The sequence below is a fragment of the Microchirus variegatus genome (genome assembly GCF_963457635.1).
Source record: "Microchirus variegatus genome assembly, chromosome: 13".
Taxonomy (NCBI): domain Eukaryota; kingdom Metazoa; phylum Chordata; class Actinopteri; order Pleuronectiformes; family Soleidae; genus Microchirus; species Microchirus variegatus.
The window spans coordinates 27096468-27109038 of NC_139814.1; positions in this window are offsets into that span (position 1 = coordinate 27096468).

Sequence of the window (12571 nt, forward strand, 5' to 3'; positions counted from 1 at the left end):
ATGTGCCGAGGGAGGAAATGAGTGATGGACACGACATCCTTTCATCCTCTTGTGTCTTTAGCGGCGTCGCAGACGTGTTATTAGTTTGTACTCTGATTAAAAAAAGAACCGGGGAGTCATTTAAATCCCGGGCAGATTCTATTAGCCTCGGCACGCTCTTCATTCTGTCGTTACTGAGAGAAGGGGACACTTTTTATTTGCTTTATTAATCCACACATCACAATGATGACTCTATTGATTATGTTCATTGTCTGTGTTTGTTTTTTTCCACGGCGGCAGCGATGTAGAGGGAAGAACAATAACGATTCCTCACATCTTGGATTTTATTCTCTTCTCTTAGTGAAGTGTTCCAATTTAATCCAATTATATTTATAGAGCGCATTTAAAAAAACAACAGCAGCTGACCAAAGTGCTGTACAGTAGTATTAAAGAAATACTCGCCCGGATGAGTTCGCTCATCTACGTAAGGTGCAAATTGCCAAATTGGCCGACTTCCTGTTGAGTTCACACCATGGTTACGGTCGACTTTTTTGTTCGTCTTGGTCGATAACATCTTTCCATCAAGTTTCGGGAAATTCGGTGGAACTCAACGTATTCCATAGTTATAGGGCACTTCCTATTTCGTGAAGAAACGCTAATGGGTGATGTGGCCATGTTGTTTTGAACCCGCAAAACATTTTGGTAACTTCATCTTTGATGTGCCGTGTTTTTTTTTTATGTATGTACGACAAATGCGCTTGGACAAGTTTGCTCATTTACATACATTTTAGGCTGCGAATCGCCAAAATGGACAGCAAAATTCCAAATGGCCGACTCCCTCTTAAGTTGAGGCCATGGTTACGGTCGACTTTTTTGTTCGTCTTGGTCTATAACATCTTCCCACCAAGTTTCGGGAAATTCGGTGGAACTCGACGTATGCCAAAGTCATAGGGCACTTCCTGTTTCGTGGAGAAACGCTAATGGTTGACGTGGGCACGCCGTTTTGAATCTGCTAAACCTTTCAGTAACTTTTCATCGTTGATGTGTCTAGTACAAATTGCCGTTTTTTTTTTTTAATGTTGGTACGACAAACGCGCTTGGACGAGTTTGCTCATTTACATATAGGGTGCAAATCGCCAAAATGGATGACTAAATACAAAATGGCCGACTTCCTTTTGCCATGGTTACCGTCGACTTTTTTGTTCGTCTTGGTCCATAACATCTTTCCACCAAGTTTCTGGAAATTCCGTGGAACTAAATTTTGCCTTTGTTTTCACCTGAGGGGGGCACTAAAGAGCCCTTGAGCAACGCACAGTTTAGGCTTGGGAACTATGCCGATATCGCATTTTTCCCCACATCTGAGCTCCATGCTAGTTTCAAAACCTTAAAAGGAACGCGTAGAAACTAAAATAAATGGGGCCGAGGTTAGGACCTTGTGGAACACCACAGGACACAATCATCAACGTTTCCACCTATATTATTATTGTATATATTGACCTTTGACCTTTATTGTTTTATTGTTAGAACATAAGTGACAGTGTAGCACAAGAGTTAAATTGTAATATTTAGTTCAAATTACCAATGGTAAAGCCCAAACAACAAACTAAATATAAATAAGAAGCATGTGAATAACTGAATTTTGGACACATTTTGTATATTTCTTTACAAAGGGCCTGTTTTGGACAAACGATGGTTTTGGAGTGATTTTAAAGATAAACCAGTCGTTCAGACGTGCTCGTCACAAATATCTCTTTGTTCGTCATGAAATCAGAACTGAAGATTATCTTGTTTTTTTTCTGCCACATAGATTTTCCTCACTCTCTCTCTCTGTGTGTGTGTGTGTTGTGTGTGAAGTCGATAAAAAGCCTGTAAATTGAATATAAACGCTGCTTTGATGCCTCCGCGTTCACTGTCTCTGTTCGCTATGATCGATGCTCTGAGAGGACTCGAGGACACAGAATACAGAGGCCTCACCTTTAGATCATGTGATGATCAGGCTGATGATGATGATGATGGTGATGATGAGTCTCGTTCTTCACGCGGATCAATTCTGACACAAAAAAAGGGCAGACGGGGAGGAAATTCTGACCGATTCCTGCTGTAAGTTTGCATTAACTTTGCCTGCTGTTGTTTAATGTTAAAATGCATAAAACTCAACAATAGAGCGATTGTTAACAAAGACCTGAGAATATAAATCCCACCTTCCCACACACAAGTGCTTTATGACTCGACAGGAAACGAGGAGGCCGTCCTGTAACGTTTAAGACGTTAAAAAACAGGATTCTGTGTTTTCTATAAAGGCAAAATCCGAGTATTATTATTATAATTAGTGACACAGGTGGTGAGAAATTAAAGAACAGATGTTTTGGCAAAAGTTCAGAGAAGAACAACATATAACGATATTTCCATAAAAAAACACTGAGTAAATTACAAGGATTTGTCAGAACAATGAGAGATTTGTTTAAAACATAAACGTGGGTGTTGTCTGCATATTAGAAATCTTAAAGCGAACGCGTAGAACCTGAGATAAATGGGGCCGAGGATAGAACCTTGTGGAACACCACAGGACACAATCCTTCAGATTTTTGTTGTTGTTTTACGATGTGAGGAAAACTTGTTATAATCAAATTAATCAAAATTGGCAAAAACAGCCCCTTGTAGAAATAAGCGAAATATTCTAAAGATGATTTAAATATCTTTGTTTTGATTTTGCTTGACTAAAAATACTTAAAACTAGCTCATAAATGTGGCCTAAAATGAGGAAAAACAGGCCAGAATTGAAGACATTTCTACAAAGACATTTTCCTCTTGTTTTGAGGCAAAACAAATAAAGCCTAATTCCCTGAAATTAGGCTTATTTTACGTCCTTGAAAATCACTTTTATCTTGTACTTGCGTATTGGCAGAATGTTCCCGGTCAAATCCAGAATAAACAACTTTAGTTAAAGAATACAGATAATTTAGAGATGTTTTTTTGTAATAATTTGAACTGGTTTTGTTTCAAGTGAAGTGGGTCCAGAGATTCTCTCAGATTATTCTCTCAGATTACAGAAAGGTTGTAGAAGACCTCGGTGATGGCCGCTCATGAAAAGTGCAGGTTTAAAGACACCGTCAGGCAGATTATTCTGCTCGAGGACGTGTGGAGGGTTTCTTACAAGAATCCGTCGGTGTTACTGAAGCCGTGATTGACCTCATCGTTACTGAGAACAGCCTTCAAAACATTTGGGTTTTACAAGACGACTCGGTGTATGAAACTCTGGAGTTATTCTCCTCGGCAGCTTTGAGATTTGTAAAATATTCAAGTGTCTCTTCCTGGATTAATAAACCGGCAAGTCTTTGATCTGCTGCAGGAAGGTTTGTTTTCCTCCACCTTTGGCTCTTCTCGATTCTCTTTGGTGTTGACGGGTGTCGTCGTGGATTTGACCAGTGGAGAAGAACGAGATTCATCAAACGGATTCACTTTACTGAAATTATCAGCATATATATCTCATTTAGAACGTGATCATGAGCTGAATGTTCTGAGGAAAGAAGCAGCTACTTCACATTAAAAATGATCAGAGGTAGAAAACGCAAAAATCTAAGTCCGAGCGCTGTTCCCGGGAAAGCAAAATTAAACAAAATGGGACCAAGGATAGGACCTTGTGGAACACCACAGGACAAAATCATCAACAGTTACACCTATATGAACCATGGGAGGACAGTTCCATCTTAAAAATGCTTTCATCTATCTAATCTATCTAATTAGCTAGTTCGTTTGTTAGCTATCTAGTTATCTAACTAACTAGCTATGTCGAAACATATCTATCTATCTATCTATCTATCTATCTATCTATCTATCTATCTATCTATCTATCTATCTATCTATCTATCTATCTATCTATCTATCTATCTATCTATCTATCTATCTATCTATCTAGGTAGACAGCTAACTAGATGTGCAGATATCAGTCTAATTAGCTAGTTTGTTTGTTAGGTATCTAGTTATCTAGCTATGTAGAAACCTATCTATCTATCTATCTAGCTATCAAGCTAGCTAGTTAGTAAGCTGTCTACATAGATAGATGTGCAGATATCTGTCGAATTAGCTAGTTTGTTTGTTAGGTATCTAGCTAACTAGCTGTGTAGAAACATCTATCTATCTATCTATCTATCTATCTATCTATCTATCTATCTATCTATCTATCTATCTATCTATCTATCTATCTATCTATCTATCTATCTATCTATCTATCTATCTATCTATCTATCTATCTATCTATCTAGTTAGATGACTAACTGTGTACATATCCATCTATCTAATTTGCTAGCTAACTAGCTGTGTAGATATCTATTTTTGTAATTACAGAGTTAGTTGTAGGTCTAGTTTGCTTGCTGTGTTGTCATCTATTTATCTAATAAGCTAGTTTGTTAGTTGTCTGTCTGGTTAGCTAGCTAACGAGCAGTGTAATTATCTATCTATCTAGTTAGACGACTAACTGTGTAGATATGCATCTATCTAGTTAGCTAGCTAACTAGCTGTGTAGATATCTATTTTAGTTATTTAGAGTTAGTTATAGGTCTAGTTAGCTCGCTGTGTAGTCATCTATTTATCTAATAAGCTAGTTTGTTAGTTATCTGTCTGGTTAACTGGTTAACTAGCTAACTAGCTGTGTAAATATCTATGTAATTAGCTTTTTATCTATCTTTGTGCTTTAGTTAAAAGTGGCTGATGATTCTTAGAAATTCACCACAAACACAGTCGTAGTAGAAATCAGCCAAATTATCTTAATCTTTGAGCGCTACAGAAAAGATAAACCCGAAAGGTTGTGACTAAAATGATTTCCAATAAAAAAATGTTATTTTGCTAAAGATGTTGCATTTTTTTGGGGTGAGATTAACAGACAGGATGAGAACCGTTGAGAAGCAACATCAGTGAGCGACAGCAGACGCTGAGCCTGAGCCTCATGATTAACCTTTGGCTCAGAGATATTGACGGACAGTATCTGACGAGTGTGAACCCAGTGAAAGCTGGGATTTAAAAAACACACACACACACACACACACACACACACACACACACACACACACACACACACACACACACACACACACACACACACACACACACACACACACACACACAGATAAGGGATCTGTTAGTGTGGAGCAGACATGCTGCCCATAGTAATTGGTCTGGATAAGGAAATTACCTGGTGGTGGCGGTAATGACAGATGAGGATAATTGGGGGGGGGGGGGGGTTCAGTGCTCTGAAGTTCCAGGAAAGGGAAAGAGTGGGAGGTATAAGATATTAGTCATGAGCCGCTCGCTGTTAGCGGAGGCTACAAAAGCTGCAGGAGATGAAGTGAAAGCAGATGAAAGTGTGAAACTTATGTGTGGTTTTATGTGATCTGGAGGTGTTTCTGAAGTCAGACACAAAAACAACACAACACTTTCACGTAACTAATGTACGACATTCTGCGACGCTTACCACCTAAATAACCACAGCATTTTTTATTTTACACAGCATTTTTCACAACATTGTTTTCTAAATCACTTAATTCAGTCTGTATTTTAATAGACTTTTCTTTAGCTGTCAAACTGAGCTCAAAATGGATAGATATCTATGTTGCTAGCTGTTGATCTTTCTATCTTGTTAACAGTTAGCAGTATCTATCTATCTATCTATCTATCTATCTATCTATCTATCTATCTATCTATCTATCTATCTATCTATCTATCTATCTATCTATCTATCTATCTATCTATCTATCTATCTATCTCGTTAGCAAACTAGCTGTTGATCTATCTCGCTATCAAACTAGCTATTTATCTCGGTAGCTATTTATCTTGTTAACAGTTAGCAATATCTATCGATCTAGTTAGCGCACTAGCTGTTGGTCTATCTGGCTATCAAACTAGATATCGATCTAGGTAGCTTTTTATCTTGCTAGCTATCTTGTTAACAGGTAGCAGTATCTATCGATCTAGTTAGCGCACTAGCTGTTGGTCTATCTCGCTATCAAACTAGCTATCTATCGAACTAGGTAGCTATTTCTCTTGTTAACAGCAGTATCTATCGATCTAGTTAGCGAACTAGCTGTTGATCTATCTCGCTATCAAACTAGCTATCGATCTAGGTAGCTACTTATCTTTTTAACAGTTAGCAATATCTATCGATCTCGTTAGCGAACTAGCTGTTGATCTATCTAGCTTACAAACTAGCTATTGATCGAGGTAGCTTTTTATCTTGCTAGCTGTCTTGGTAGCGGTATATCTGTTTTTTTTATATATATATATATATAGCTTTATCTTACGGACTATTTATCTTACTAACTAGCTAGTGATCATAATAAATAGATCTCTATCTTGCTAGCTCTAACGATCCGTATTGAAAGAGCTGGTGTTTACATTTTTTATATCTTCAAAAATGTCGTTTTTATTACTACCTGTCCTACCATTACAGATGTATTTATTTTTGGGGGGATTTTTACATTTTATGATTATTAAAATGATATGTGAATCATAAAAATGTATGAATAATAGGTGTTAGTTACCGCAACACAACAAAAACAAGTCATAGTAAGTTAAAAAATACATTAATACAAGATATTTTGCGATAAAAGCTGAAATACGCTTAAAGTTCGTATCGTCCCCTAAATTATTCTTGTTTTTCAAACATTATTCTTTTGCAGCTTTTGAGACGAGGCAGTAAAAACTATAATTTAAATATGGCAGACATTGATTTTATCAGGTGAATCTTGTGCGAAGTGGCTAAAAAAAATTTTTTTAAACTGAACCTACAGTATCTGATACTCTTTGTTGTGTTTAAAATACGGCCGTTTTAGGCGCAGAATATCACCAGTAAAGCACAGGTTGTTGTAGCATGTGTTGAAACGTGATGTTTGTGCAGCGCAGTGACGAACCAGACTCTCTGTTCAGAGCATCAGCTCCTCCAGTAATCTCCCCTTTATTCACCACTAATTGTGATAATTATTCCACCGAGACGGCGGCTGATTCCATTAGAGCCGTCGCTCCAGTCGCAGCTGCTCCATTTGACTTGTTCTCGTCCGAATCCCCGATGGCCGTCGGTCCCTTCAGATCAGCTCAGATCTATAAACATCCAGAGAATCAGCAGCAGCAGCAGCATAAGCAGCAGCAGCAGCAGGGGAACAGGCGACCAAAGACTTTCCTTTCTTATCTACAGGGAGGTTTGAGTGAATCTACACGAGTGAAATTGCACAGACACTTGTTCCTTCAGGGAAATTCAGACTGTTTTTCTTTCTCTTCCTCGCTGCTCCATTCGTCTTTATACAGTTGTCACAAAGGTTTGAGAGGTGAACTTATCACACAAAGTGAGGCGGGTTTGAGTCCCACTGCAGCCGCACGGTTTCACTTAGACACAGGTTTTCCTTCTTCTTCTTCTTCTTCAGAGCTGCTGCAGAGACACTGAACAGGGAGATGATTTTTACTGAGCAGATACAGAACAACTGTGACTGCAAAACATTTAACTGTCACATTAAACTGCAGATTCTCTACTCGAGGTTTAATTCACTCCTGCTTTGATCGTTCCTTGAACCACTTGATAGTTTGTTTACTGAATCATTTGTTTGATGAATCGTTCGATTGTTTGTTTGTTTGTTTGTTTGTTTGTTTGTTGAATGGTTTGTTCGTTGAATCATTTGTTTGTTCATTGAATCTTTGGTTTGTTCGTTGTATCGTTTGATAGTTTGTTCGTTGAATTGTTGGTTTGTTCGTTGAATCGTTTGTTTCTTCGTTGAATCGTTTGATAGTTTGTTCTTTGAATCTTTGGTTTGTTCGTTGAATTGTTGGTTTGTTCGTTGAATCGTTTGATAGTTTGTTCGTTGAATTGTTGGTTTGTTCGTTGAATCGTTTGATAGTTTGTTCGTTGAATTGTTGGTTTGTTCGTTGAATCGTTTGATAGTTTGTTCGTTGAATCGTTTGATAGATTGTTCGTTGAATTGTTGGTTTGTTCGTTGAATCGTTTGATAGTTTGTTCGTTGAATTGTTGGTTTTTTCGTTGAATCGTTTGTTTGTTCTTTGAATCATTGGTTTGTTCGTTGAATCATTTGTTTGTTTAATCGTTTGACTTTTTGTTCGTTCAAACGTTTGTTTGTTCGTTGAATCGTTTGATAGTTTGTTCGTTGAATTGTTGGTTTGTTCGTTGAATTGTTTGATAGTTTGTACGTTGAATCATTGGTTTGTTTGTTTAATCGTTTGATTTTTTGTCCGTTCAAACGTTTTTTTTGTTCGTTGAATCGTTTGATAGTTTGTTCGTTGAATTGTTGGTTTTTTCGTTGAATCATTTGATTGTTTGTTCGTTGAATCGTTTGATTGTTTGTTCGTTGAATCATTTGATTGTTTGTTCGTTGAATCGTTTGATTGTTTGTTCGTTGAATTGTTTGATAGTTTGTCCGCTGACATGTTGTTTCTCGAATCGTTTGTTCTTCGGATCGTTTAATGGTTTAGCTTCGTTCTGCAAGAACACAGTTGTGATTGTGAGGTTATTATTATTATGATTTTTGATAGTGTTGTGATTATTGTTGTTCTTTTATGATACAAATTTATATCAGTGTCATTTTCTCTCTGTCCTTTCGTCCCTCGAGGCAGACGCTGCACATCTTCAAGTGGAGATCTGTCACAAATGTCTCTCTGTTAAAAATAGTTTTTCCTCTTCACTGACTCACTGTGCTTCTTTCTCTTCTCTTTAAAAATATACCAGAGAAGTCAGATTATTATTATACAACTTCAATATAACTGGTGTGATTTCAGCAATTTTCAGATTTCAGTGTATAGAAATGTCTGACACAAGTGTTGACTGAAAATGACAGACGAGAGACAGTTTCACTTTCACAGCAGGTTCCTACTCAGAAAAGTGGATTATCGCCATTTTCACCATGAATTGCGAAGAAAAGGCTGCAAAAAAGGCTCAGAGTCCGTGAAAACACTCTATAATCTATGCAGCAACAATGACTCAGCGTCCAACGAGACTGAACCTGTTCTCGTCTCTGACCCGGTGAATTCTGCGCTCCTCGCTGGTTCTGCCGTGGCAAAGGAAATCAATTTGACGATTTTTCAAGTTGAGCCTTGAAAAATCAGACGAGGCTTTGATTGTAGGGAGGACGCCGTTTGGACGATGCGTCGCTAATACAGTTTTTCCACATCGTTCGACTCGGCTTCAAACACAGAGATGAGATTCAACGAATCAACCGAGCCTCATGTTTTATTCACCGCCAGAGTCTGGACTCGACCCACACATTTTTCTACACTACAACTTCTGTCCATTTTGGACGCCTTACTAAACTGAATTTTTAGTCCATTTTGGACATTTATCTATACCATGACATTTTTCCATTTCGGACGTCTTACAAATGGCTTTTTTGTCCATTTTGGATATCTTACTATACTACGACTTTTGTCCAATTTGGATGTCTTGCATAAGACTTTTTTGTTCCATTTTGGACGTCATACTAAACTGACTTTTTTTGTCCATTTTGGACGTCTTACTATACTATGACTTTTGTCCATTTTGGACGTCTTACATAAGACTTTTTTTGTCCATTTTGAACGCCTTACTAAACTGACTTTTGTCCATTTTGGACGTCTTACTAAACTGACTTTTTAGTCCATTTTGGACGTCTTACTTTACTATGACTTTTGTCCATTTTGGACATCTTACATGACTTTTTTTGTCCATTTTGGACGGCTTACTAAACTGACATTTTTTGTCCATATTGGACGTCTTACTATACTATGACATTTGTCCATTTTGGACGTCTTACATATGGCTTTTTTGTCCATTTTGGACGCCTTATTATACTATGACTTTTGTCCATTTTGGACATCTAACATATTACTTTTTTGTCCATTTTGGAAGCCTTACTAAACTGACTCTTTGTCCATTTTCTTACATAAGACTTTTTTAGTCCATTTTCATTCATCGTCCAAACGGCGTCATCCGTTTGGACGTTAGCGTCGCTAATAGAGTTTTTCCACATCGTTCGACTCGGCTTCAAACCCAGAGACGAGATTCAACGAATCAACCGAGCCTCATGTTTTATTCAGCTCCAGAGTCTGGACTCGACCCACATCTGTGACCACATCTTGGCCGAGTCTCAGAAAGGGAAAAAAAAAAAGGGCAGCCGCTCTGTCAGGAACGCCGCGGCCACTTCATTGGAAATCAAATCCATCATCCGCCGACGTTGGCCGCGGGGCAAGAAGGAGAGTTTCATTAAAAGAAGAGACGGCGCCCCCTGGGTTAATCGACAGACATTGATGGAGTTTGCTCCAAGCGTAATTGTGAGGCCGGGCCTTACTACAGCAGCATGTTAAACACACACACACACACACATGTGATTATCCCTCCGCCTCTAATTGTACTCATCACGACTTTCTCTAACCTCGTTCTTCAACTCTTAAACCGAGTTTGAACCATCGGATCAATATTTCACTTTGCGAGGACTTGATCTGGTTTCATGCGTCCGTGCAGCCGCAGCCAGAATGTCAATGTGCTGCCCAGAAGGTTTGTATTTGGGCCGACAACAATATGCGCGTCCCCAGTGGCTTTGTCCATCTGTGTCCCCATATGGGACATAACGTCGTTTGTCCACTTGGAGCTAATGCCCACTTAGTGCCCAAGTAGCCTGGAATTGGTACAAGAGTGGACGCGAGCTCAAAGTGGGCAAACACGGACTTGGCCGCCGTGGAGACGAGGAATTGCAGCGACGCTAGTGGAGTTTATCTCCGGAGTTAATATTCATGAGTGTGGTTCTTAGAGCTTGAGAGCTCGGATTTATTGATTTCACGTTCAGATTTGGTGAAAAAACTCTAATCTGTGATCTTATCAACAACGAGAATCGTCTGCTGATTAAGACGCACATGATTGGATTTACTTTGGTTTTCTAGTGCTTATTTTTTACTATACGGAGACACTTTTGACCATTTTGGATGTCTTACTGTACTATGACTTATTGTCCATTTTGGACGTCTTACTATGACTTTTTTTGTCCATTTTGGACGTCTTACTAAACTGACTTTTGTCCATTTTGGACGTGTAACTATACCATGACTTTTGTCCATTTTGGACATCTTATTATGCTATGACTTGTCGATTTTGGATGTCTTACTAAACTGACTTTTTAGTCAATTTTGGACGTCTTACTATACTATGACTCTTTCTCCATTTTTGGACATTTTTCTATACTATGACTTTTTGTCCATTTTGGACGTCTTACATATGACTTTTTTTGTCCGTTTTGGACGCCTTACTAAACTATGACTTCTGTCCATTTTGGACGCCTTACTTTACTATGACTTTGGTCCATTTTGGACGTCTTGCATACGACTTTTTTAGTCCATTTTGGACGCCTTACTAAACTGACTTTATAGTCTATTCTGGACAATTTCTATGCTATGATTTTTGGCCACTTTGGACGTCTTACATATGACTTTTTTTTGTCCATTTTGGACGTCTTACTAAACTGACTTTTGTCCATTTTGGACGTGTAACTATACTATGACTTTTGTCCATTTTGGACATCTTATTATGCTATGACTTGTCGATTTTGGATGTCTTACTAAACTGACTTTTTAAGTCAATTTTGGACGTCTTACTATACTATGACTCTTTCTCCATTTTTGGACATTTTTCTATACTATGACTTTTTGTCCATTTTGGACGTCTTACATATTACTTTTTTTGTCCGTTTTGGACGCCTTACTAAACTATGACTTCTGTCCATTTTGGACGCCTTACTTTACTATGACTTTGGTCCATTTTGGACGTCTTGCATACGACTTTTTTAGTCCATTTTGGACGCCTTACTAAACTGACTTTATAGTCTATTCTAGACAATTTCTATGCTATGATTTTTGGCCACTTTGGACGTCTTACATATGACTTTTTTTGTCCATTTTGGACGTCTTACTAAACTGACTTTTTAGTCTATTTTGGACATCTTACATATTACTTTTTTTGTCCATTTTGGACGCTTTACTATACTAAGACTTCTGTCCATTTTGGACGTCTTATGCCATGACTTTTGTCCATTTTGGACGTCTTATGCCATGACTTTTGTCCATTTTGGACATCTTACTACACTATGACTTTATGTACTTTTTCGACATTTTTCTATACTATGACTTTTTGTCCATTTTGGACATCTTACATATGACTTTTTTTGTCCGTTTTGGACGCCTTACTAAACTATGACTTCGATCCATTTTGGACGCCTTACTTTACTATGACTTTGGTCCATTTTGGATGTCTTGCATACGACTTTTTTAGTCCATTTTGGACGCCTTACTAAACTGACTTTATAGTCTATTCTGGACAATTTCTATGCTATGATTTTTGGCCACTTTGGACGTCTTACATATGACTTTTTTTTGTCCATTTTGGACGTCTTACTAAACTGACTTTTGTCCATTTTGGACGTGTAACTATACTATGACTTTTGTCCATTTTGGACATCTTATTATGCTATGACTTGTCGATTTTGGATGTCTTACTAAACTGACTTTTTAGTCAATTTTGGACGTCTTACTATACTATGACTCTCTCCATTTTTGGACATTTTTCTATACTATGACTTTT